Genomic DNA, 24,054 nt, shown 5'->3' on the forward strand with positions numbered 1-24,054 from the left:
CAGGCGCTCTGCGATAAAAACGTTCGCCCTTCTGCTAAGCTAAAATACACTCCCAGTGGGCGGCGGCATAGCGTTTGCACGGCTGCTAAAAACTGCTAGTGAGCGATCAACTCAGAATGACCCCCATTGGTTGGGAAGATCGGTAACATCAGAACATCGGTAACATCGCAACATTACTTGTTACACCCCAGAAAGCTGCCAGGTACATGGGGGGGGGGGGCTTGAGGGGGTTGGTTTACACTTTCCCAGCGGCTTCCATTGTCTGCAGCCGCTGGGTGGGGGGTCCTGCTGTGCTGAACGATCAGCAATGATTGGCAGCACGGCAACACTGAGGGGATGGTGCAGGGAGGCAGAGGGACCTCCTGGTCCCTATGAGAGAAGCAGCGGAAGGAAGTTTCCCTTCCCTGCAGGCTGCAGCTGTTAACACTGTTTATCTGACTAGTCGCATCCTGTGCGACCAGGTCAAACAAGACACTTGCTGGTATGGTCGCATCTGATGCGACCATGCCAGCCAGTGGTTAATGCAAGTGGCGGCTGTGGAACTTATAAGTCACACTTTTATCTGAAGGGCTGTGAAGTGTGTATTGGTGGTGGTTGGGGGCAGTAGGCTGAAGTTTTACCTAGGGTGCAGAGAAACCTTGCACCAGCCCTGGGTTGCGGTAAGTGTATGCCGGTCCCCCTAGAACCACCTACTGTAGGTGCCCACCTGTACCGCCTTGTCGGTAATCCGGGTCTGGTCTAACCTACAGTTACCTTAAAATTACCAGAGATTGTCTAAACAGGATTTGCTGGAAATTGCCAATTGGAGGAAAGAATTCATGTTAAAATATTTATACCACCTGCTATGGGGATTTTATAAAGATACCTTTTTTCCTTACAGTGATCACTTGCTGAGTGACTGTGAAAACCGATCACAGAATGACAAGGAAAGCACTGATCTTTTTTTTCTGTAAACTCCTCAATATTTTAATAGTACAAGACAAAGCTCTAGAAAAATGTCCTTATCTGCTCAGTTCTAGCCCTCTAGGGGAGGCAAGACGCCATATGTTTTGGCTATGCCTCATTAGTCACAGATTTGTCAGTTTAGTGGTGGCAGCCTCTACACCTATTATTACTTGGTATATAAATTACATCTAGGTTCCTACTTGCTACCAGTGTTCTAGGATTGCATTTGTGCAGTAGTGATGTTTAATAACGCTCATGAACACATACAATAACTGTGCCCATTTCTAACATACCATATGCAAAATATCGTCTTTTTATTAGAATAATAGATATATTAATGGTAGCCGGAAAAATAACACTGTTTAATATTGTTTACTGGAATTTGCATATCACAGCGTTAACCCTCAAATTGAACTTTGTACTATCTAACACATTGTAATTCAGATGTTCACAGTCTCTTTTTCTTTGTTGTCACGTTATGTGAAGTGTTCAATTTATTGCATAATCCCTGAGGGTGTTGCTACTCCATATGAATCTGTAATAATGAGAGGTATCCTATTTGAAGTATCTTCTGTTGTTTCTCTGTTGTTTATTTATTTTTAACCATTATTCCTAATTAAGTGCATCAGACTGAAATTCTACACATTTGTTATGCTTACTTAAGGGTTGTAAGTAACATCCTTCTTTCATTGTAAAATGCACCGTGAGGAGAAATAACAAAACCCTGAAAAGTTTGGAACTATACAGTCAAATTGTTGGGAGATAAATCGTGTCTCTTGCATTATCTACAATGACCCATGCTGTTACAGCACTTGTCCACTAGAGTGCAATCAAGTTAAATCAATGAGTACAACTGTGCTGAAAAGAAAGAAGATGTGTATAAATGGTGGCACATTTCCTGAGTCTGAAGTGAAATTGGCATATTACAAGCATTTACTATGCTTCTTTGTCTGCAGGTGTCTTCAATAACAAGAAGTAAATAGAATAAAATGGTTATACTGTAACTATTATGATAGCAGGGGACACAGAATAGAGAGAATTTGGCCATCTAACAGCCTTAGATTACATCAAACCACATTCATTAAGGAAGTTACATACACCACAGGGGAGATTCTCGCTAAATGGGGCACTGCCAGCACAATGGAAGCTTCCTGACCAGGATAATCTTTCTCGTAACCTTTAAGTCACATCAAACAGATTTGGTGCAGATCTCTGACTGGGCATGCTGGTGCACTCCGAAGATGAAATGGCTGTAATGCAAATAGCCATTGTAATGATGTGCTAATGTACATTTCACTCCTACCCACTGTGTAACAGAAGCATATGTTCCTCTCCTGTGTGGAGGCTTGAAGAGAAACACTGTTTTCTAGACGTGATTCAGAGATGAGTTGTTATGTTTTTGCTAATTAATGACAGCCTTGTTGAGTAACATATGTCCTGGCTTTAGTCTAGAAGATATGCTTATTTATATAGGGTTGGTAGGGTGTACATGGAGCTGCGACAGCCTCACTTATGTTGTGAGACACGTAGTCGACACTTGTCAACATCTAAAAACTTTTCCAGGGAAGGTTTCCTGTCCGTCAACTGAATCTGTAAACGGGATGCAGTCATTACGTGGGTAGTCATCTCTCTGTTCATCCTTCTGGACCTCTTTGCTGCCTTTGACACCGTGCATCATCCTCTCCTCCTCCGCACACTCCAAAACATTGGCCTCTCTAGCACCGTCCTTGACTGGTTTATCTCTTACCTCACTAACCGCTCCTTCTCGGTGACTGACTCCAGCACCACCTCACACCGTTCCATCCTTCCTGTTGGTGTCCCTCAGGGTTCTGTCCTAGGCCCCCTTCTGTTCTCCCTGTATACCTCTTCCCTGGGTGCGCACATTAACTCTTTTGGCCTTCAATACCACCTCTATGCTGATGACACACAAGTCTACCTCTCCTCTCCTGATCTGTCCTCCTCTGTACTCTCTCAGGTTTACAGCTGCATCTCCGTCATCTCCTCCTGGATGTCTGAGTGCTCTCTGAAGCTCAACATAGACAAAACTGAACTCATTATCTTTCCTCCAGTGATAGATTCGGGGGATCTATCACTGTTGACAACACCATCATCTCCCCCATTCCCCAACTCCGCTGCCTGGGCGTCACTCTTGACTTCTCCCTCTCCTTGCACCCCACATCCAAGCTCTGGCGCAATCCTGTCATTTCCAGCTACGCAACCAGGCCATTTCTCTCCCAGAATGCAACTAAACTTATCATCCACTCATTGGTCATCTCACGACTCAACTACTGCAATGTTCTCCTCACTGGCCTCACTTGCTCAAATCTCGTTCCCCTCCAATCTGTCCTCAACTCCGCAGCTAGGCTTATCTTCCTCTCCCGCCGCTCCCCATCTGCCACTCTCCTTCGACAAAATTGATACTGGCTCCCATTTCCCTACAGAATCCTCTTCAAATTCCTCATCCTCACATACAAGGCGATCTCGAATTCCACTGCTCCCCACATCTCCAAACTCCTCTCACTTCATACTCCCTCCAGCCCACTACGGTCAGCCAATGACCATCGGCTTTCCTCTGCCCTGGTCACTGCTTCCCATGCACGAGTTCAAATTTTGCCTGTGCAGCACCCCTTCAGTGGAATGCGCTACACCGCTCCATTAGACTCTCCCCGACCTTGCAAAGTTTCAAACGGGCACCGAAACCCACCTATTGTTATGCACACCAGTGCCAGCAGGAATGTACTGGTGTCTGAACGGTGAGGGATGCAAAACAAATTAACTCACAGACAGACTGGGGAATATGACATTACATACACAGAAGGTGATAGGGTAACAAAATAAACACAAAGTGAACAGAGAAGCCCAAAGGCTAAGAAACTGGGTGTCTCCCTAGTATTAGGAATGCTCAGATGGAAAGAAGCGAGATGTAGTGATTTAATACGTAGAGAACCCGAAATGCTGTTGCTAAGGGCAACAGCAAAACCCTAAAGGGTTACCAACGGGTGTGGCAGTAAACTCCTTGGTCAGAGATGGAATAATAGACACAAGGAGAGTCTCCACAATCCTAGTCCTCACTTGCAGTGCACTGGTTCAGCTTACTGCCACTAAACTGACACCTGAACACCTTGCACAGTGAGAAAGGATTTTGGCAGGCAAGTCTGAGAATACAGCCGCAAACTTGCTAGGTTCACAGAGTAGCAAAAGAACCCCAGCAGGTTAAACGACTGACTCCAGTCTTACTGCTAGGTCTGGATTGGCAGAGTGTAATACCAAATCCCAAGGCCTATTTGCGGTAAGCAACAAACAAATACAAAGTTTACACAGTACTAGCTAGCTTTCAGGAACTGACTAACCAACAAAGATTCAGCAGCATCTGCCTAACCTGAGAAGAGGGTTTATATAGCAGGTGCTGTCCACGCCCCACTCAGACCTCACAGACTGTGAGCACAAAAACCAGCACCGGATCCCCTGCCGTGCACAGCAAAAGACCCGAACCGGAGTATCAGCTACGCTCAGGTTACTCCGCTAGCACTTGTCTCCCGGTTGCCATGACGACGTGGCAGCACAGAGCAGGAGACCCTAACAGTACCCCCCCTCTGACGAGGGGTCAAAGAACCCCTACCACCAGGTTTATCGGGGAACTGCGAGAAGAAAGAGCGTAACAGTCTGGGGGCATGAAGATCACAACTGCGCACCCACGACCGCTCCTCCGGGCCATACCCCTTCCAGTGCACCAAAAATGACAGCCGACCCCGAACCATCTTGGAGTCAAGAATCCTTTCAACAACAAACTCCCTCTGGCCACGTATCAGAAGAGGGGAAGGTCTTCCACTGGAAGAAGGATTACTAATCGCCCGTTTTAAAAGGGAACAATTAAATGTTTTATTGATACCCAAAGAACGGGGTAGATCTAACTGAAATGCCACCGGATTGATAACCCTAGTGATCTTATAAGGACCGATGAACCGGGGGCCTAACTTATGAGATGGCTTTCTCAACTTCAAATTCTTGGTAGACAACCAGACGAAGTCTCCTAATTTGAAGCTGCAGGGTCTTTTCCGCTTATCAAAAACCCTTTTGGTCACTAATGACACAGACACAAAGGCTTTCTTCACTTTCCTCCAAATACCTCTAAGGACCGAAACCACAGAGGAACCACCAGGCGTGGAGTCCAGGGGGTCAAAAGAATTGGCCTTAGGATGATGCCCATACACACAAAGGAAGGGAGAGATCCCTGTAGCAGAGTGAGCCGCGTTGTTATAGGCAAACTCCGCCATGGACAGATGAGCCACCCAGTCAGTCTGACACTTGGAGACATAACACCTGAGGAACTGATCCAAGGACTGGTTCACCCTTTCAGTCTGCCCATTAGACTGCGGGTGGTAGCCTGACGACAAGCTGACAGAAATCTGGAGATCGGAACAAAATGCCCTCCAGAATTTGGCCACAAACTGGGATCCGCGGTCAGAGACCACATCAAGTGGCAACCCGTGGAGGCGCACAACAGGCAGCATAAATAATTCAGACAGGCGTCTGGCCGATGGCAGCCCAAGCAATGGAACGAAGTGCGCCATCTTCGAAAACCTGTCAACGACAACCCAGATGGCTGTCATCCCCGAGGATTTGGGCAAGTCCACCACAAAATCCATTGAAATGTGGGTCCATGGCTTAGATGGAATAGAGAGTGGATGTAATGGGCCAACAGGAACCCCTCTAGGAGTCTTATTTCGGGCACAGATGTCACATGCCCGAACCCACTGATCCACATCCCTAGCCACCGAGGGCCTCCACACCGCCCTAGATAGCAACTCCCGAGTTCTGGCAATACCTGGGTGACCTGCCGACTTCTTGGCATGGAATTCCAGGAACACTCGCTGTCTTAACCTAGGAGGCACAAACAAAAGACCTACCGGAAGGTCTGGAGGAGCCTGCTCCTGTGCTCTAAGAACTAATGACAAGAGGTCCTGGGTAATGCCCACTTTAATACATGATGGGGACACAATGGGCAATGGCTCCTCGGTGGTCTCCTGGATTGGAGCAAAACTCAGCGAGAGCGCATCAGCCTTGATGTTTTTTGACCCAGGGCGATATGTTATCAAAAAATTAAAGCGAGCAAAAAACAAAGCCCATTGTGCCTGCCTGGCATTGAGGCGCTTCGCTGACTCTAAATATGCCAAATTCTTATGGTCGGTGAGAATTGAGACCACAAACTTAGCCCCCTCAAGCCAGTGTCTCCACTCCTCGAGTGCATCCTTAATAGCCAACAATTCCCGGTTACCCACGTCATAATTCATCTCTGCAGGCGAAAATTTACGGGAAAAGTAAGCACAGGGATGAAGGCGATTATCAGACACCCCCATCTGAGAGAGCACTGCCCCAATACCCATCTCAGAGGCATCCACCTCCACCACAAAAGGACGCTCTGGATCTGGGTGTCGCAGCACCTTGGCCGAGACAAATGCCCTTTTGAGACGGGCAAAAGCCACTTTGGCCTCACAAGACCAGTGAGCAACATCTGCCCCATTCTTAGTGAGTGCCACCAAGGGCGCCACTATAGACGAAAATCCAGCGATAAATCGTCTATAAAAATGTGCAAAGCCCAGAAAACGCTGAAGCGCCTTCAAACTAGTGGGCTGCACCCAATCCAGGACTGCCTGTACCTTGGAACCCTCCATTTGGAAACCTTCTGGGGAGATAATATATCCTAGAAATGCGATTTGCTGAACTTCAAATTCGCACTTCTCCAGCTTCGCCCCAAGCCGGTGGTCTCTGAGTTTCTGGAGGACTAAGCGTACATGCTTCCGATGTTCCTCCAGGGAATGGGAGAAGATTAGGATGTCATCTAAGTATACAACCAAGAATCTATCCAAATATTCCCTGAGCACATCGTTCATGAAGTCCTGGAAGACTGCCGGGGCATTACAGAGCCCAAAAGGCATCACCAAATATTCATAATGCCCTGAGTGGGTATTAAAGACAGTCTTCCATTCATCCCCCTCTCTTATTCGGATTAGATTGTACGCACCGCGTAGGTCAATCTTAGAAAAAATGGAAGCAGTACGAAGCTGTTCAAACAAGACCGAAATGAGAGGCAGTGGGTATGAGTTTTTAATCGTGATCCGGTTCAATTCCCTGAAGTCGATGCAGGGTCGCAACGAACCGTCCTTTTTACCCACGAAGAAGAACCCCGACCCAACTGGAGACGGTGAAGGTCTGATAAATCCCTTAGCCAAGTTCTCCTGAATGTACTCTGCCATAGCCTGAGTCTCAGGACGTGACAGGGAGTACAACCTGCTCTTGGGAAGCTTAGCATTCGGCAACAAATCAATGGCACAGTCATAGGGGCGATGGGGAGGTAGTACCTCTGCAACTCTTTTGGAGAACACGTCCGCAAAATCTGCATAACATCCTGGCAATCCTGGCAAACTTAGCTGCGAAAGCCTTACTGGAAGGCTCAAGCAACTCCTGAAACAATCAGTACCCCAACTAAGAATCTCCCCAGAGACCCAGTCAAATTGAGGATTGTGGGCCCTTAACCAGGGTAACCCCAACACCAATGGGGCAAAAGTACAGACAGTCACATAAAAGGACAATTTTTCAGAGTGTGTGGCTCCAATAAACAAAGAAATCTGGCTAGTGCGAGAGGTAATTTTACCCTGGGATAATGGTTCCCCGTTTAACCCACAAATCTCAATTTCCGATGCCAAGGGTACTAAGGGAACAGAGTGTTTCAGGGCGAATTGGCGGTCCATAAAAACCCCGTCGGCCCCACTGTCCACAAAGGCCTCAGTCTTGACAGTTTGACCGAGGATCTTCAAGGTCACCGGAATGATAAAAGTCTTCTTGGGAAATTCCGACTTCTGACCTGACAGGATATTTCCCATCACCCTCAGGCCCTGAAGTTTTCCGGCTTTTCTGGGCATGATACTACCACATGACCTTTATTCCCACAGTACAAACATAACCCCTGCTGTCTCCTCCGCGTCTTCTCATGCGAGGAGAGGCGGGTAGTTCCAATCTGCATAGGCTCCTCGGAAAATTCCTCAGAGTCTGAGGTTCCCTTGGGTTGAAGGAAACCTCGGTCTCTCTTTCAAGCCGTCTATCCACCCGAATGGATAACTGCATGAGCTAATCCAAGCTATCAGGCAAGGGATATTGTACCAGTTGGTCTTTTAACTGGTTAGAAAGACCTCTTCGGTACTGGTGTCTCAGGGCTGGGTCATTCCACTGGGTATCATGGGCCAACCTCCGAAACTCCGTACAATAAACCTCAACTGGCCTTCGCCCTTGCTTAAGGATCGAAATCTGAGCCTCGGCTGAGGCCGTCTTGTCAGGGTCATCATACAACATGCCCAGTGCCGTAAAAAAGCATCAACACTTTTAAGCGACGGACAGTCAGGCTGCAACCCATATGCCCAGACCTGTGGGTCTCCTTGTAGCAAGGAAATCACTATGCCCACCTGCTGAATCTCTGACCCAGAAGACTGAGGCCTAAGCTGGAAATATAGCTTGCAGCTCTCCTTGAAACAAAAGAACTGCGAGCGATCTCCAGAAAAACGATCCGGGAGATTTACTTTCGGCTCCTTAACCCCTGAAGGTACTGCTGCTGCGGGAGCTCCGCCAGCGGCCTGCGAGGTGTGCATTTTAATGGACAAATCATTAAATTGTCGAGTCAGGACCTGCACCTGATCGACCACCTGTTGCAAAGTATTTTGAGGGGTATGCTCCATATTCCCACAAAATTTCAACAGGAGTATTAGGCTGCTGAATATGTTATGCACACCAGTGCCAGCAGGAATGTACTGGTGTCTGAACGGTGAGGGATGCAAAACAAATTAACTCACAGACAGACTGGGGAATATGACATTACATACACAGAAGGTGATAGGGTAACAAAATAAACACAAAGTGAACAGAGAAGCCCAAAGGCTAAGAAACTGGGTGTCTCCCTAGTATTAGGAATGCTCAGATGGAAAGAAGCAAGATGTAGTGATTTAATACGTAGAGAACCCGAAATGCTGTTGCTAAGGGCAACAGCAAAACCCTAAAGGGTTACCAACGGGTGTGGCAGTAAACTCCTTGGTCAGAGATGGAATAATAGACACAAGGAGAGTCTCCACAATCCTAGTCCTCACTTGCAGTGCACTGGTTCAGCTTACTGCCACTAAACTGACACCTGAACACCTTGCACAGTGAGAAAGGATTTTGGCAGGCAAGTCTGAGAATACAGCCGCAAACTTGCTAGGTTCACAGAGTAGCAAAAGAACCCCAGCAGGTTAAACGACTGACTCCAGTCTTACTGCTAGGTCTGGATTGGCAGAGTGTAATACCAAATCCCAAGGCCTATTTGCAGTAAGCAACAAACAAATACAAAGTTTACACAGTACTAGCTAGCTTTCAGGAACTGACTAACCAACAAAGATTCAGCAGCATCTGCCTAACCTGAGAAGAGGGTTTATATAGCAGGTGCTGTCCACGGCACGCCCCACTCAGACCTCACAGACTGTGAGCACAAAAACCAGCACCGGATCCCCTGGCGTGCACAGCAAAAGACCCGAACTGGAGTATCAGCTACGCTCAGGTTACTCCGCTAGCACTTGTCTCCCGGTTGCCATGACGACGTGGCAGCACAGAGCAGGAGACCCTAACACCTATTCATCAAAGCGTACCCTTCCGCTGCATAACCTAGTCCTGAGGCTGCTCCTCCATCCCCTGCCTCATGCCTTGAACATCTCTGCTTTGCTTACATACTGCCATCAGGCTAACTCCCGCTTGCTTGTACCTCATGTCATCTGTTTGTCGCCCCTTCCCACTAGAATGTTAGCTCTTCAGAGCAGGGCCCTCTTTCCTCTTGTTGTCAAAGCCCTCTTCTCGACACATTTCACTCGCAGCTCTTGCCTACTCAGCGACCATCTTTACCCGCTTTTTCTCCTGCTAGTAAAGGCTCATCTTTATCTATAGCCGCCAGCCCCAAGTAGTACAATGATTACTCCCTCGCTACTTACATCTTAGCTGTATTATGTTTTGAGAATAGTGCTGCTCTTTGTTACTTGTACTCTATTTTTGTTATTTATTTATTTACTGTAAAGTTAAGTTTTGTCTCCCTGTACTGTCCTTTGTATGCGCTGCGAAACACTTGTGGCGCCCTATAACTAAAATGTAATAATAATAATGACATTAATCAAAAGGGGAACACCTTTGTCATAATGTTGTTATGTGTTGTCTTGTGCAAAATGACCACATAGTCAAAATTTCAACACATGGGATGTCGACCTAGTTAGAATGTCGACAATAGATATTTTAGAGCTAAGGTTAGACTTAAAATTTGGTGTGGAAATAATGTACCTGTCAACATTTTGGTGGTCAACATTCAGATGATGTTGACATTTTGTCTGTTAACATTTTGTACCTATGGTCATGGTTGGACCGGCCCACAAGGGTACAGGGGAAACCCTTGGTGGGCACCACTGTCTGAGGGCCCCACCTCCTCCTCTAGGGATCAGGTTTCAGGCTGTGCACTTGAATTATACATATATATATGCAACCTTATACTGCACAGGGATATAGTGTATTTTCTGTTATTAGTGCATTGCTGTTATTAATCTGGTGCATTATAATGCATTCACTAGTAGTATTTACTGCATATATTTATGAAGGGGCTCAGCCCTTGCACTCTCTAATGGTTAGTCAATTGTAGTAGTAGTAGTAGTCATAATTACTGGGTATAATAGACTATTGGGTATATGCAATTGCGGTCAAATTCCTGAAAATGTCGAAAAACGGGACATTTTCGCCAAAAAAAAAAAAAAAATCGACAATGCAATTCAGTACTTTTTGCCAAAAAAACGAACTTTCAAAATTCGACTTTTTGAAATTCGACATTTGACAAATTTGACATTTCTGCAATGGTACAAATGCGGCATTTCGACAACAGTATATTCAATTGAAGTTTGTAAATTCGACAACAGTGCTTTTAGACAGTAAATTCGTCATTTTCAATCCGCCTCACTTTGCTGGCGGAATCTAATAAAAAAATGTAAAAACATGTTTTTTTTGTGGTTTTTTTTATTGGTAATAGCATATCTATTTATATTAGAAGGGATTAGGTACTTGGTTTGTCTATTTAGGAGGCACAAGTATTTTTTATATATTTAAAAAAAAATTTTTTTTTTAATGGAATGGGTTAAAAATCAGAAAAAAAAATGCGTGGGGTCCCCCTTCCTAAGCATAACCAGCCTCGGGCTCTTTGAGCCGGTCCTGGTTGTAAAAATATGGGGGGGAAAATGACGGGATCCCCCGTATTTTTAGAACCAGTACCGGGCTCCACTAGCTGGGGAGATAATGCCACAGCCGGGGGACACTTTGATATCGGTCCCTGCGGCCGTGCCATTAAAACCCCAACTAGTCACCCCTGGCCGGGGTACCCTGGAGGAGTGGGGACCCCTTCAATCAAGGGGTCCCCCCTCCAGCCACCCAAGGGCCAGGGGTGAAGCCCGAGGCTGTCCCCCCCATCCATGGGCTGCGGATGGGAGGCTGATAGACTTTTGTGAAATGAAAGAATGTTGTTTTTTGCAGCAGAACTACAAGTCCCAGCAAGCCTCCCCCGCAAGCTGGTACTTGGAGAACCACAAGTACCAGCATGCGGGGGTAAAACGGGCCCGCTGGTACCTGTAGTTGTACTGCAAAAAAAATACCCAAATAAAAACAGGACACAGACACCGTGAAAGTATAACTTTATTACATACATGCCGACACACATACTTACCTATGTTGACACACCGACTCTGGCCATGTATCCAATGTCGACGTCCGGGGTACCTGAAAATAAAATTATACTCACCTGATCCAGTGTCCGGTTCTTTTATTGTAATCCACGTACTTGGCAAAACAAAAAAACGCATACCCGAACCAGACGGACTGAAAGGGGTCCCATGTTTACACATGGGACCCCTTTCCCCAAATGCAGAGACCTCCTGTGAGTACTGTCACAGAGGGTCCCTTCAGCCAATCAGGAAGCGCCACTTCGTGGCACTCTCCTGATTGGCTTTGTGCGTCTGAGCTGGCAGACAGCGCATCGCACAGCTCCCTCCATTAGTTTCAATGGTGGGAACTTTGCGGTCAGCGGTGGGGTTACCTGCGGTCAGCCGCTGACCTCGGGTGACCTCACCGCTGACCGCAAAGTTCCCACCATTGAAGATAATGGAGGGGGCTGTGCGATGCGCGTCTGACAGCTCCGACGCGCATACAGCCAATCAGGAGAGTGCCACGACGTGGCGCTCCCTGATTGGCTGAAGGGACCTTCTGTGACAGCAGTCACGGGGGGGTCTCTGCATTCGGGGAAAGGGGTCCCATGTGTAAACATGGGACCCCTTTCAGTCCGTGTGGATCGGGTAAATGCGTTTTTTTTTTTTTTTTTTGCCAAGTACATGGATTACAAATATCACAGGACACTGGATTTAGGTGAGTATTAAGTTTATTTTCAGGTACCCCGGATTAGTCGACATTGGAGACGTGGCAGTCGGCGTGTCAACATAGGTAAGTATGTATGTGTCGGCATGTGTGAAATAAAGTTGTATTTTCACGGTGTGCGTGTCCTGTTTTTATTTGGGTATTTTTTTTGCAGAAGAACTACAGGTACCAGCGGGCCCTTTCCCCCCCAAATGCTGGTACTTGTGGTTCTCCAAGTACCAGCTTGCGGCGGAGGCTTGCTGGGACTTTTAGTTCTTCTGCAAAAAACAATATTCTTTCATTTTTACACATGGCTATCAGCCCCCCATCCGCAGCCCTTGGATGGGGGGGACAGCATCAGGCTTCACCCCTGGCCCTTGGGTGGCTGGGGGGGGACCCCTTGATTGAAGGGGTCCCCGCTCCTCCAGGGTACCCCGGCCAGGGGTGACTAGTTGGGTATTTAATGCCACGGCCGCAGGGAGCGGTATAAAAGTGTCCCCCGGCTGTGGCATTATCTGTCCAGCTAGTGGAGCCCGGTGCTGGTACAAAAAATACGGGGGACCCCTACTCTCTTTGTCCCCCGTATTTTTTGCACCAGGACCAGGCGCAGAGCCCGGTGCTGGTTGTTAAAATACGGGGGATCCCCTGTCATTTTTTACCCCGTATTTTGGCAACCAGGACCGGCTCAAAGAGCCCGAGGCTGGTTATGCTTAGGAGGGGGGACCCCACGCAATTTTTTTTCGGGTTTTTTACCGTTTTTTTTTCACATTTTTAAAAATCGAATCAAAATCCGTCAATTCGGCCGTTTTTCGACAGCGGAACTGTTGAATCCGTTTTTATTGAATATGTCGAATTCCGGCACCCATCTGCCGGAATTCGACGGTCAAATTGTGTCGAATTTAAAAACAGGCGAAAAAGTGCCGCAATTCGCCCGGAATTGCATACACCCCTATTTGTTAAACTCTAATGCCAGTAGTTTTCACTATAGAAAGGTCATTTTAAGATCTGTTTATTTATTACACCTCTAATGCTGGAGAAATCACTGATTTCTCTGAGGGTTACATATATGATGGTTGATACCACCACCGCCACTATAGCTCTCCATGGGAATACAACCTAAGTTACCAAACACCAGGAAGCTTAGATGACAGACGCTAGACCTCACTACTAGTTCTCATTGGTTAAGCACCAGCGGCAGTGAGCTTTACCAGTTGTGAATGTATGACTGAAATTGGTGCACATTTGTTTCAATGGGTGAGTTAAGTTCAGAGCAAAGAAAAAGTTGCATAAACGTTGCTAAAGTTGAGGATAGAAAATTGAAGTTTCATTTAGGCTGCAGGAAGGGAGGGTTAGGATTAGAGGGCCTTTGGGGAGAGGTAAGTGTACTTACCTATCCCCTGTCGGGATTCTCACTATCGGGATGCAGCAGTCGGTATTCTGACTGCCGGCATCCCTACTGCTTACATATCAGACCCAACCCTTGGAAGCAATGGTTTATTTATTCCTGTGTTTAAATTACTTTAAAGAGTCACTCTCACAGCAATCCAGTAGGGCAGGAATAATGAACACCATAGCATTATAACTTCAGTAAAGTTTTCCTTTAATAATAGTTTGGCAAAGTCCCAAGCTCTTGTGTGTGTATTGGGGCTCTTTACAGATTCTTAATCCCTAAACCTATACCATTACCTACTGTATGTACTTCAATTCTGACACCTAGGCTGCTTTATTTCTAATTGGTCTCAACATGATAGCGCCAATGGATGTCATTTGACCACACTAATGGTGCGCCATCAGATCAGGAATTTGGCACCCAGATCTTTCAGGTTTCTCCATTGTAGGTATAGCAACATCTGACATAATCTGGTCGCTTGTCAGGTGGCTTGTGCACCATATAAGATGCTGTATTGTCATTGTCATGGATCTCTCTGCATGGGGAGATTTTGCATATAGCGCAGATGCAATTTTACACATCTTTGTACGTGACTATCCTATTCTGAGTCGGATGGAACTAGCTGTCTTTCTGTGAAATTGGGCATGTTGGGGGTGGCAACTGAGTGGTGATAAGGCAAGCACACCCAATTGGGTGTCTATCAAAAGCTCTGTGTGATGTCTGAATTCTGTGTCCAGGAAATGGAAGCCTGATTCTGACAGTACCAGGGCAGATACTAATGGTGACCAATGCGGCCGCTGGCATAAAATCAATCGGCCGCACGGCTTTCCACTTGCAGATGTGCAAACACCCTCACCTCCGCATTAGCCATACAGAAGCTTGCATTAGTGTAGCTAGTAAATCATGTTTATGTTGCCACTTTGCGTGCAACTCAGGCCCCTATGATTCTTCCATGTGATTTCCTTTTTTTTTTTTATAATAGAACAATAACAACAGCAGTAAACATATTCTATAATATAAAAGTGCACATGATGTTTATTTTCTTAAATTATAATACTTAAGTTTTGTGACTTTTATGTATTACACCTGAGTGGAATATAAACAATAACTGTGGTGCATGGCATTCACAAATCAGTCATCTGCTGTCTCAGTCCCAAGTCTCTATTATCAGGACCTGATAGAGATAGAATGTTGGGGACATACAGACATTAGACTTCAACACAAGACGACGATTTAGGATGATGAATCTTCTGTCACACTATTTAAGGGAAAATAGGTCAATTTCACCAGACGTTTTGCCATGTCTGTAAGTGATTTGCTCATATGTTGAATGCATATGTGCCTCACTTCAGCAAATAAAAATGCTATTCTCCAGTAACATTTTATAAATGGAAATCACTTGTAACAGCGGGATCTTCAAAGCTAACAATTGAGAAGCAGATCCAAGCAGCCTGCAGTTGCTACAGCATCAGGTGCACAAAGAACAGCAATCAATTTCTGAATAAAGGCAAGAGTTTTTACCATTGTAGAAATAATCAGTAAGTATTTGTCTGCAACATAAGAAAAACAATGAGGAATTGTATAAGGACAAGACACATAACAGCAACAATTGATCAGGATCAATGTCTTAGTTGGCAACTGCGGCTTTATCCACCTTCCCCCATATGCTATGGGAAGAAATGACTTATTGTGTGAGTTTATTTCTCCCCTGAACTGGGAGCATGGTATATTTTTTTAAATGCAGTAAGTGTATTTTAGGAATGGGTGTTTTTTTTAGTGATGAGCGGATTCGGTTTTACTCGGTTTTACTCGGTTTTACTCGGTTCTCAAAACGGCATATTATTGGCTCACGGATGTCACGTGTTTTGGATAGCCAATAAGATGCCGTTTTGAGAACCGAGTAAAACCGAGTAAAACCGAACCTCGCTCATCACTAGTTTTTTTTAGAAAGCCTGTTTGTGTAACATTTTGAGACAGGGCATCCACATTTACTATGTGCACGTTAATGCAGCAGGAGGCGTCTGTTATAAGAAGATGCCTCCTTCATGTATGTGTGATCCACTGCTGCATCGTAGGACGAAGCATCGGATCATAAGTTAAAACTAGGGCCCTCATTCCGAGTTGATCGCTAAGAGTCTTCGCAACACAAATGTACGAAATGTAAGTATCTGCGCATGCGCAAATGCGTGATTACGCATGCGCGAGTACATACGTACGACAACTGGGCAAAATTACTCAGGAAAAAAAAAGCCGTAACTGGCAAACGAAAACGAGGAGTGGCGTGGGCGTGGCGGAGGCGACACTTCGCAATGCTCCGACATGGGCGTGAAAGTGAGCGTACAGTGTGGGAGTATGCAACTCGCAATGGGCGTGTTTTTCGCAAATAAACATTGTCGCTGTTAAAACTAACATAGGAAACCGTAGCAACATTCACGCAGCAGCCGAGTAGGTCTGCAGTTACTCTACATTTGCGAAGTACTGGTACAAGTGTGTATGCAGTAATTAGCAGTTAATTGGATATCACATTCATCTGATGTCCAATTACTTGTTAATTAATGAGCAGATGAAAGTTACCAACCAGCAATTGTCTGAACACACATTACATGTTTATTCTACTCACATATAAATCTCACACACTGCCAAATAAGGGTGTGATTTTTGTTGAATTTGTTGTGTAAGCATTTTTAAAACTTGTTTTAATGTGTGTAAGACTCCCAAATACAAGCAAGTGAAAATATTTGTGAAAGTGTTTGAAATCTGCAACATTTTTTACAAATAAACCAACACCCACATAATGCAGCATACACTTTAATTTAGTCTTAAAAGTCACAATAATATTTGATTATAATATCTGACAATGTTTGAAATGATGTCCTGTTGACCATAGATATTTATAAAAAGCGTCGTGTCTGTTTACTTAATATGGACATTAAAGTGTGGTGCAAAGCATACCTTTTTTTTGTTTTTATTTTCAATTTTTAAGGAGAATTAGCAGATTGGTCTACAAGTGTCTATATGCTGACCTAATCTTTCTGGAACTGCATTACCTTGAAGAAACTGCTCAAATTTTTTAAATATATTTTTTATTACTATAATAATATTTCACAACATTTAAACATGGCTCCACGTGAGTCGCACAGGCAGAGATGGACCAAGCAGCAAGCAGATGGCACTGACAATCATTAGATAGCAGAACTCAGTACAAAATTCTGCTTCTGACAAAAGTATATTTTTAAAGCATAAATAAAACATGACACACCCTGCCACACACAAATTTTAAACCAAATGAGAAAGAATTAGGATCCACCACACAAACACAACAATACATAGCACACTAGTAAGAGGAAGATGGCTATGGTGTTTATACACATAAACTCACAGGCTACAATACATCCAAACAGAAAGAATACATTTCACTAAGAGGGAGTTATCCATTCTGGTCACACAAGCCAACTCCAAAAATACATAGAGGCAACATCAAAAACATGGGTGCTGCCCATCTGGAGAGACATCATTTTCTTCTTTTTCTCCCCGCCTGAGGCTGTTCTTCTTTGGAAGGTCTGCGGAGCGACCTTCGTTGGGCCTGCCCAGTGGGCTGTTCTTCCTGGGCAGGGGCAGGGGAGGGAGCCGATGTGGGTGGCTCTCTGCCACTGTGGGCAAGGGAGACAGCGATGGCCTGGAGCCCTTGCAAGATGTTATTTGCAAGGGTTTGGAATGAGGAGGCAAGTTGTTCTTGGCCCTGCCTGATCTCTGCCAGACCTTGGCAGAGTTGAGCAACACCTTGCTCAACACAGGTTCGGTGCTCAGTGAGCCGGACAGCTATCTGGCTTACCTCCCGGATGACCCCGTCTTGAAACCGATTTAGGCTCTCACCATACCTAGCGATTTCAAGCAGGATCTCCGGGATAGCAGAGGGTTGGGTGGGGGGGCCAGTAGGAACCTGCAGAGGTGGGATTTGTTGGCCCACACTGCCAGACTCACTAGGTCCCTCCACCTCAGCCTCAACCACATAACCGTCCTGTGACTCAAACGGATCACCCCCCTGTGCTGTGTTTTGTGGCAAGCAAATAGAAGAATGTGTGGGAAAAAAGTAGGATACAAAATTAGTTTATTATTATAAATACTGTCAAAATTACAGACAACTAAATGTGTAAACTTACCTTCCAAGTCATGTCCCGTCAGGATCTCAGGCAGGTCCGTGTCCATATGAGACACCCCTTGGCCCTCCTCATAACTGACACAGGGCATCGCCATCTCCTCCAAGTCAGTATACTCCACAGCGACAGGTGCTCCTCCACCTGTAGCCCTTGAGGCATTCCACTCCGCAGCCCTCTTTGCCTTCAGGCGGGATTTGAAGTCGGCTCACCTACATATGTATTGTGAAAGAGGGACAAAGTAGAGTCTTATTATTTGTCTAAGCTAATATATAGGACACGTGTTCTGCTTGTGTTTGCTAGACATAACATCACATGTAACTACATTTTTTAGTCAACTTAGCACAGAAAAAGGACTGTCAATATGCACTTACCGTCGTCTCACTTCCTGTGATGTTCTGACGACAGAGCCAACTTCATTCACAGATTTTGTGATGTCTCTCCAGATTCGATCTTTTGAAGCAGCCCCCATGTTTTTTGGCCCTCTATGGATTTTGGACATGGCCTGCGTGACCAAGACACGCAACTCCCTCTTAGTGAATGCAGGCTGTCTTTTCTTCCGTCTGGAGGTAGCCTGTGAGGTTTCTTCTTGTTGGTCATCACCATCTTCCTCCTCACTAGCAGCTTCTGTCTGTTGTGTTTGTGTGGCTAAAGCCAATTCTCCCTCAGTTTGGTCACTTTGTGTGTGTGGCAGGGTATCCCCAGTCAATTGTTGTGGTTCAGAAGCAGACATTTGCAGAGTACTAGGTCCTGCCTCTTCAACATCCGCAGAGGCGGATTCCAACATGCGCCTTTGGCAATCTAGGCGTCTTTTCCGCAATGCCATCTCCTGCTCTGCAATGCGGTCCATCTCTGCTGCGATTTGCTCACGAGAAGCCATGTTTGTGATGACGTGTGTACGCCGAGGTGTGTGCTTATATACCAACGTGCGTAGCGTTAATTCACACAGGTGTACACTGTTAATCTGATTAATGATTGCACTGCTTATTTAAGGGCCTACTTTGCACGCTGTGAGTGTAGGTAGTTTGGAGTTTCTTTCACTTGAGTTTGTTGGCTTGTGCGTGAAGGTGCTATAGGAATTTTCAGAGTGAGTAATTGTCAAGCATACATTTGTCCTTTCGTTTGCGTTTAGAATATAGTCAGTGTAGCATTTTGTCTGCGATTTTTCGTTTGTGAGTATTCTGGAATTCGTCTTGTTGTTCATTTTTTGATTTCAAAGTGTTTATTTTATGTTGATTGTTTGTTATTCTTTTTTACACATATATATTTAGCTAGTCCATTTTTGCAAATAAACCTGTGCTTCATTGCTTTTACTGACATTTTTGTTCTCTTGTAGGAGATTTGTTTTGGGTGACGTAACCCTAGTCGATTTTGTTTATTTTGTGTGCTATATAACACAAAGAGTTCCTTTCTTTATTTTGGATCAGGTAAGTTCCCTGGGCCTGTGTTGGTGCCTGTTTTGTTTATTGGTCTGTATGTTGTTTTTGACTGTCATATTTGCTCTCTTGTAGGAGATTTGTTTTGGGTGACGTAACCCTAGTCGATTTTGTTTATTTTGTGTGCTATATAACACAAAGAGTTCCTTTCTTTATTTTGGATCAGGTAAGTTCCCTGGGCCTGTGTTGGTGCCTGTTTTGTTTATTGGTCTGTATGTTGTTTTTGACTGTCATATTTGCTCTCTTGTAGGAGATTTGTTTTGGGTGACGTAACCCTAGTCGATTTTGTTTATTTTGTGTGCTATATAACACAAAGAGTTCCTTTCTTTATTTTGGATCAGGTAAGTTCCCTGGGCCTGTGTTGGTGCCTGTTTTGTTTATTGGTCTGTATGTTGTTTTTGACTGTCATATTTGCTCTCTTGTAGGAGATTTGTTTTGGGTGACGTAACCCTAGTTGATTTTGTTTATTTTGTGTGCTATATAACACAAAGAGTTCCTTTCTTTATTTTGGATCAGGTAAGTTCCCTGGGCCTGTGTTGGTGCCTGTTTGTGTTTGTTCAAAGTGTTTTGATTATGTTTGTTTTCCATCTTGATAATAAATGTTATGTTTTTTACCGGGATTGATCAGCAAAGTAGTGTTGTTCTTGGCTGGGCTAGCTACTAAAGGGCTAACTTTTTTTTTTTTTAATTTAAATGTTTTTAACCAATTATTCTTAATTTTGTAGTAGTTGTTTGTGATGTGTTTGATGTTCTGTTTTTTTAAATAATAGTATTTTTAACAATTACAATTTAACATATGTAGCTTTCATTATAAAAATAATGTTTTTTTTTTTTTTTTTTATAATATTCTTTTTGGTCCTGAATTGAACCCAGAAAAAATGTCTTACGCTCCTGCAGTAAGTTGACACACCCTTTTTGTAATAATTTTTTGTTAGCATATTTTTTGGACTTTGTTTTTGTCTTATTCAATTTTTTTTTTTTTTTTATAAAAGTGTGTGATGTCTATATTTATCGCAGCAGAAGCCCTACCTCCCCAACCCACGCCAGCACTCCCACCCCAACCGCCAGCCCCACAACCACAACCGGCTCCTCATCAACCAAGGCAACGGAGGCGTGCTAGGCCACCAATTTTCCGACCCCGTGTCCTACTTTTTGGGATGCCAGATGATGTGGTTGTACGTAGATACAGGCTGCCACCACATCTAATCCTAGACACTCTCTCCATAATAGAGAGTGATCTGGAGTCTGAAATTCGGTATCCTACAGCAATACCACCATTGACACAATTCCTTGCTGTGTTACATTTTTTGGCAACAGGGTCTTACCAGCATGTGGTTGGAGACCTGGTTGGCATGTCGCAGGGCCAGTTCAGTAAGGTCCTGCGGCGTGTCTGCCAGGCTTTCCTCAAGCGTGTGAAGCAATTTATTGCTATGCCTTTGGATGTTGGTGCCCTAGATGTGGTGAAGCGGCAATTTGCGGAAGGTGGTAGTCGCTTCCCACATGTTATTGGGGTTGTGGATGGCACACATGTAGCTATTCAGCCACCAAAACATAATGAAGAAATTTATAGAAACAGGAAACTGTTTCATTCTCTGAATGTAATGGTTGTTTGTGGGCCATCCCTCCAGATCCTTTCCCTGAACGCAAAGTTTACTGGAAGTTCCCATGATGCGTATGTCATTAGACAATCAGGGATATGGCACAGATTAAGATCAAGTCAACGAGCAGACATGTGGTTATTGGGTGAGTTGTTGCACATATTTTGTTTAAAATTTTGTATATTTTTCCAAATTGACTATTTCTAATTTTTTTTTTCCTCAAACAGGAGACCGTGGATATCCTTGCACCCCCTGGCTCATGACTCCTTACCGTAATCCCAGGCCAGGACCACAGACGGCATTTAACTCCGCGCTTACTGCCACTAGGCAGCTGGTGGAGCGCACAATTGGGGTCCTTAAAGGGCGGTTTCGTGTGCTCCACCGCACTGGTGGCGACATCATGTATTCGCCGGAGATGGCAAGTAAAATAGTGGTCCTGTGCGCTATACTCCACAATATCGCGGTAAGGAGTAGCGTAGAGCTTCCTCAGACAGAGGAATTGCCTGATGAGGAGCCAGGGGTTGTCCGACACTTCGGTGGGGGGAGTGTTACAAGGAGGGGGAGCCAAGTCAGGGCAAGCATTGTTGCTGAATTTTTCAGGTATAGTGTTTTTTTTTACTCTATTGTTACCAAAATAAAAGCACAGTATGCATCATTTTTTATTTAAATGTAGAAATTGTGTTTGCTATTGTAAGGTCATTGTGTAATGCTTTTTGTGTGTTTGAATCTGTTTTTTTTTTAATCTTCAAAAAACAATAACACGTTAAGCTGACAATTTAATTTTGTGTAAAACAATACTGTGATGTTGCTAAATAGTGTCCTTATTTTTTTACTATTCTAACATCATGATTATTTAAACAAAAACACAAACAAATGAAACTGAATGTTGCCCACTTTGTGAATGTCCAGCTGAAAGACCACACAAACTGAGGTGAATACTCAGATATGTTTATAAATTGATCTAAAACTGTGTGTGTGTCTGTGTCTGTGTTTTTTTGTTTTAAATTTTTTGGTTGTGTTTTGCTTAAAATTTGCTTATGCGAATGCGTAGTTCCGCTCGTGCGAAATAACACTCTGCTCTTCACAGCATTGCAAAGATCAATAAAGTTATTATAAATGACATATGACAGCATAGATTGTGGACCAATCACATGCTAACAGACATTATAAATATATGCCCAAATAAGGAAAACGCCATTGCCATGATGCGTGCGGCACCTTTCACCAGGCGGGAGCTCTGCGTCCTGGTTGCGGTGATGGACCGCCGCGTATGCCGCGTTGGGCGATTCATCCCCAATCGTGTTAAGCGTGAGGCCTACGTGGAGGTCCGTCGCCTGCTGCGGTCTCGCGTCCGCAGCAGGCGGACCATCATCCAGTTAGAGCGGAGATGGAGTGATCTCCGAAGGAGGACTCCAGAGCTGTTGGCGGAGATCCGCCAGCAAATCCGCACTATGCATGCACGCAGTAAGTAACATTACATAAGATTATTAGCATAAATAGTGCAAATTTTCACTAAGTGGTAGGCTAATTGCAACACTGAGTGAACATTTTGAAAAAATAGGACAGTGTTTGTGGTTAGGGCAAACATTACTGACTGTAGCAAAGTGTCCCTAAACAAGTGCATGTTTTACATAATTAGTAACCAGGCAGGAAACTGTACCAAAAAACTTGATCAGTGCTGTCTATATAATAAGGTAGCTTGAATAGTGATCTGGTGAGGGCCCTCATTCCGAGTTGATCGGTCGCAAGGCGAATTTAGCAGAGTTACACACGCTAAGCCGCCGCCTACTGGGAGTGAATCTTAGCTTCTTAAAATTGCGACCGATGTATTCGCAATATTGCGATTACTAACTACTTAGCAGTTTCAGAGTAGCTCCAGACTTACTCTGCCTGTGCGATCATTTCAGTGCTTGTCGTTCCTGGTTGACGTCACAAACACACCCAGCGTTCGCCCAGGCACTCCCACCGTTTCCCCGGCCACTCCTGCGTTTTTTCCGGAAACGGTAGCGTTTTCAGCCACACGCCCCTGAAACGCCGTGTTTCCGCCCAGTAACACCCATTTCCTGTCAATCACATTACGATCGCCGGAGCGAAGAAAAAGCCGTGAGTAAAATTACTTTCTTCATAGTAAAGTTACTTGGCGCAGTCGCAGTGCGAACATTGCGCATGCGTACTAAGCGGATTTTCACTGCGATGCGATGAAAAATACCGAGCGAACAACTCGGAATGAGGGCCGATGTTGGCTAGACAAATCAATATGTCTCAATGGAATAGATACAGGAATGACCGACAAAATTTTTTTATTTCATAATTTTGTTTGCAGTGGGCAACATGAAGAGGTTTGAATAATTTTTTATTTAAAATTCTAAAAAAAACTTTCTTTTACATGGAACCGAACAGTGAAAATTACAATTGATTAGTATGTAATTTAACATGCAAATTGAATTATATTTTAACAATCATTCTAGGACGACCACAACGGCAAGCACCACATGATGCACCAGCTCAGCACCCTTCCCCTTCTCACTCCCCCTCCACTTCCCAGTCCCCCTCCCCTTCTCACTCCCCCTCCCCTTCTCACTCCCCCTCCCCTTCTCACTCCCCCTCAGCTTCCCAATCCCCCTCAGCTTCCCAATCACCCTCAGCTTCACAATCCACCTCAGCTTCCCAGTCACCCTCAGCTTCCCAGGCCCCCTCAGCTTCCCAGGCCCCCTCAGCTTCCCAGGCCCACTCCACTTTCCACTCCCCTTCTCAGCCAACCTCTCCTTCTCTTTCTGTGACCCCTTCTCCTCCTTCCCATACCCCTTCTCCTTCTACTTCCAACTCACCTTCTCAGCCCCCCTCACCCTCTATTGGCCTAACATTTTCACCGCCCCCCTCGCCCTCTCAATCAGACCCACCCTCTGAAATTACATCCCCAATCCAACCTCCTTCCCCCATCCAGCCTCCTTCCCCCATCAAGCCTCCTTCCCCCATCCAGCCTCCTTCCCCCATCCAGCCTCCTTCCCCAATCCCTCCTCCTTCCCCCATCCAGCCGCCTTCCCCCATCCAGCCGCCATCCCCACCCAGTGAATGGGCAGAGGAAG

General features: G+C 45.1%; 1 long non-coding RNA gene across 1 annotated transcript; it reads left to right on the top strand.

Annotated features, from left to right (window-relative positions):
- Positions 1–21,370: 21,370 nt before the first annotated feature.
- Positions 21,371–24,054, top strand: LOC134947786 (uncharacterized). Its single transcript, XR_010182774.1, has 3 exons — positions 21,371–21,568; positions 21,878–21,899; positions 23,437–24,054. It is a non-coding gene; the product is annotated as an uncharacterized LOC134947786 (long non-coding RNA).

Source organism: Pseudophryne corroboree, chromosome 8 (genome assembly GCF_028390025.1).
Source record: "Pseudophryne corroboree isolate aPseCor3 chromosome 8, aPseCor3.hap2, whole genome shotgun sequence".
NCBI lineage: Eukaryota > Metazoa > Chordata > Amphibia > Anura > Myobatrachidae > Pseudophryne > Pseudophryne corroboree.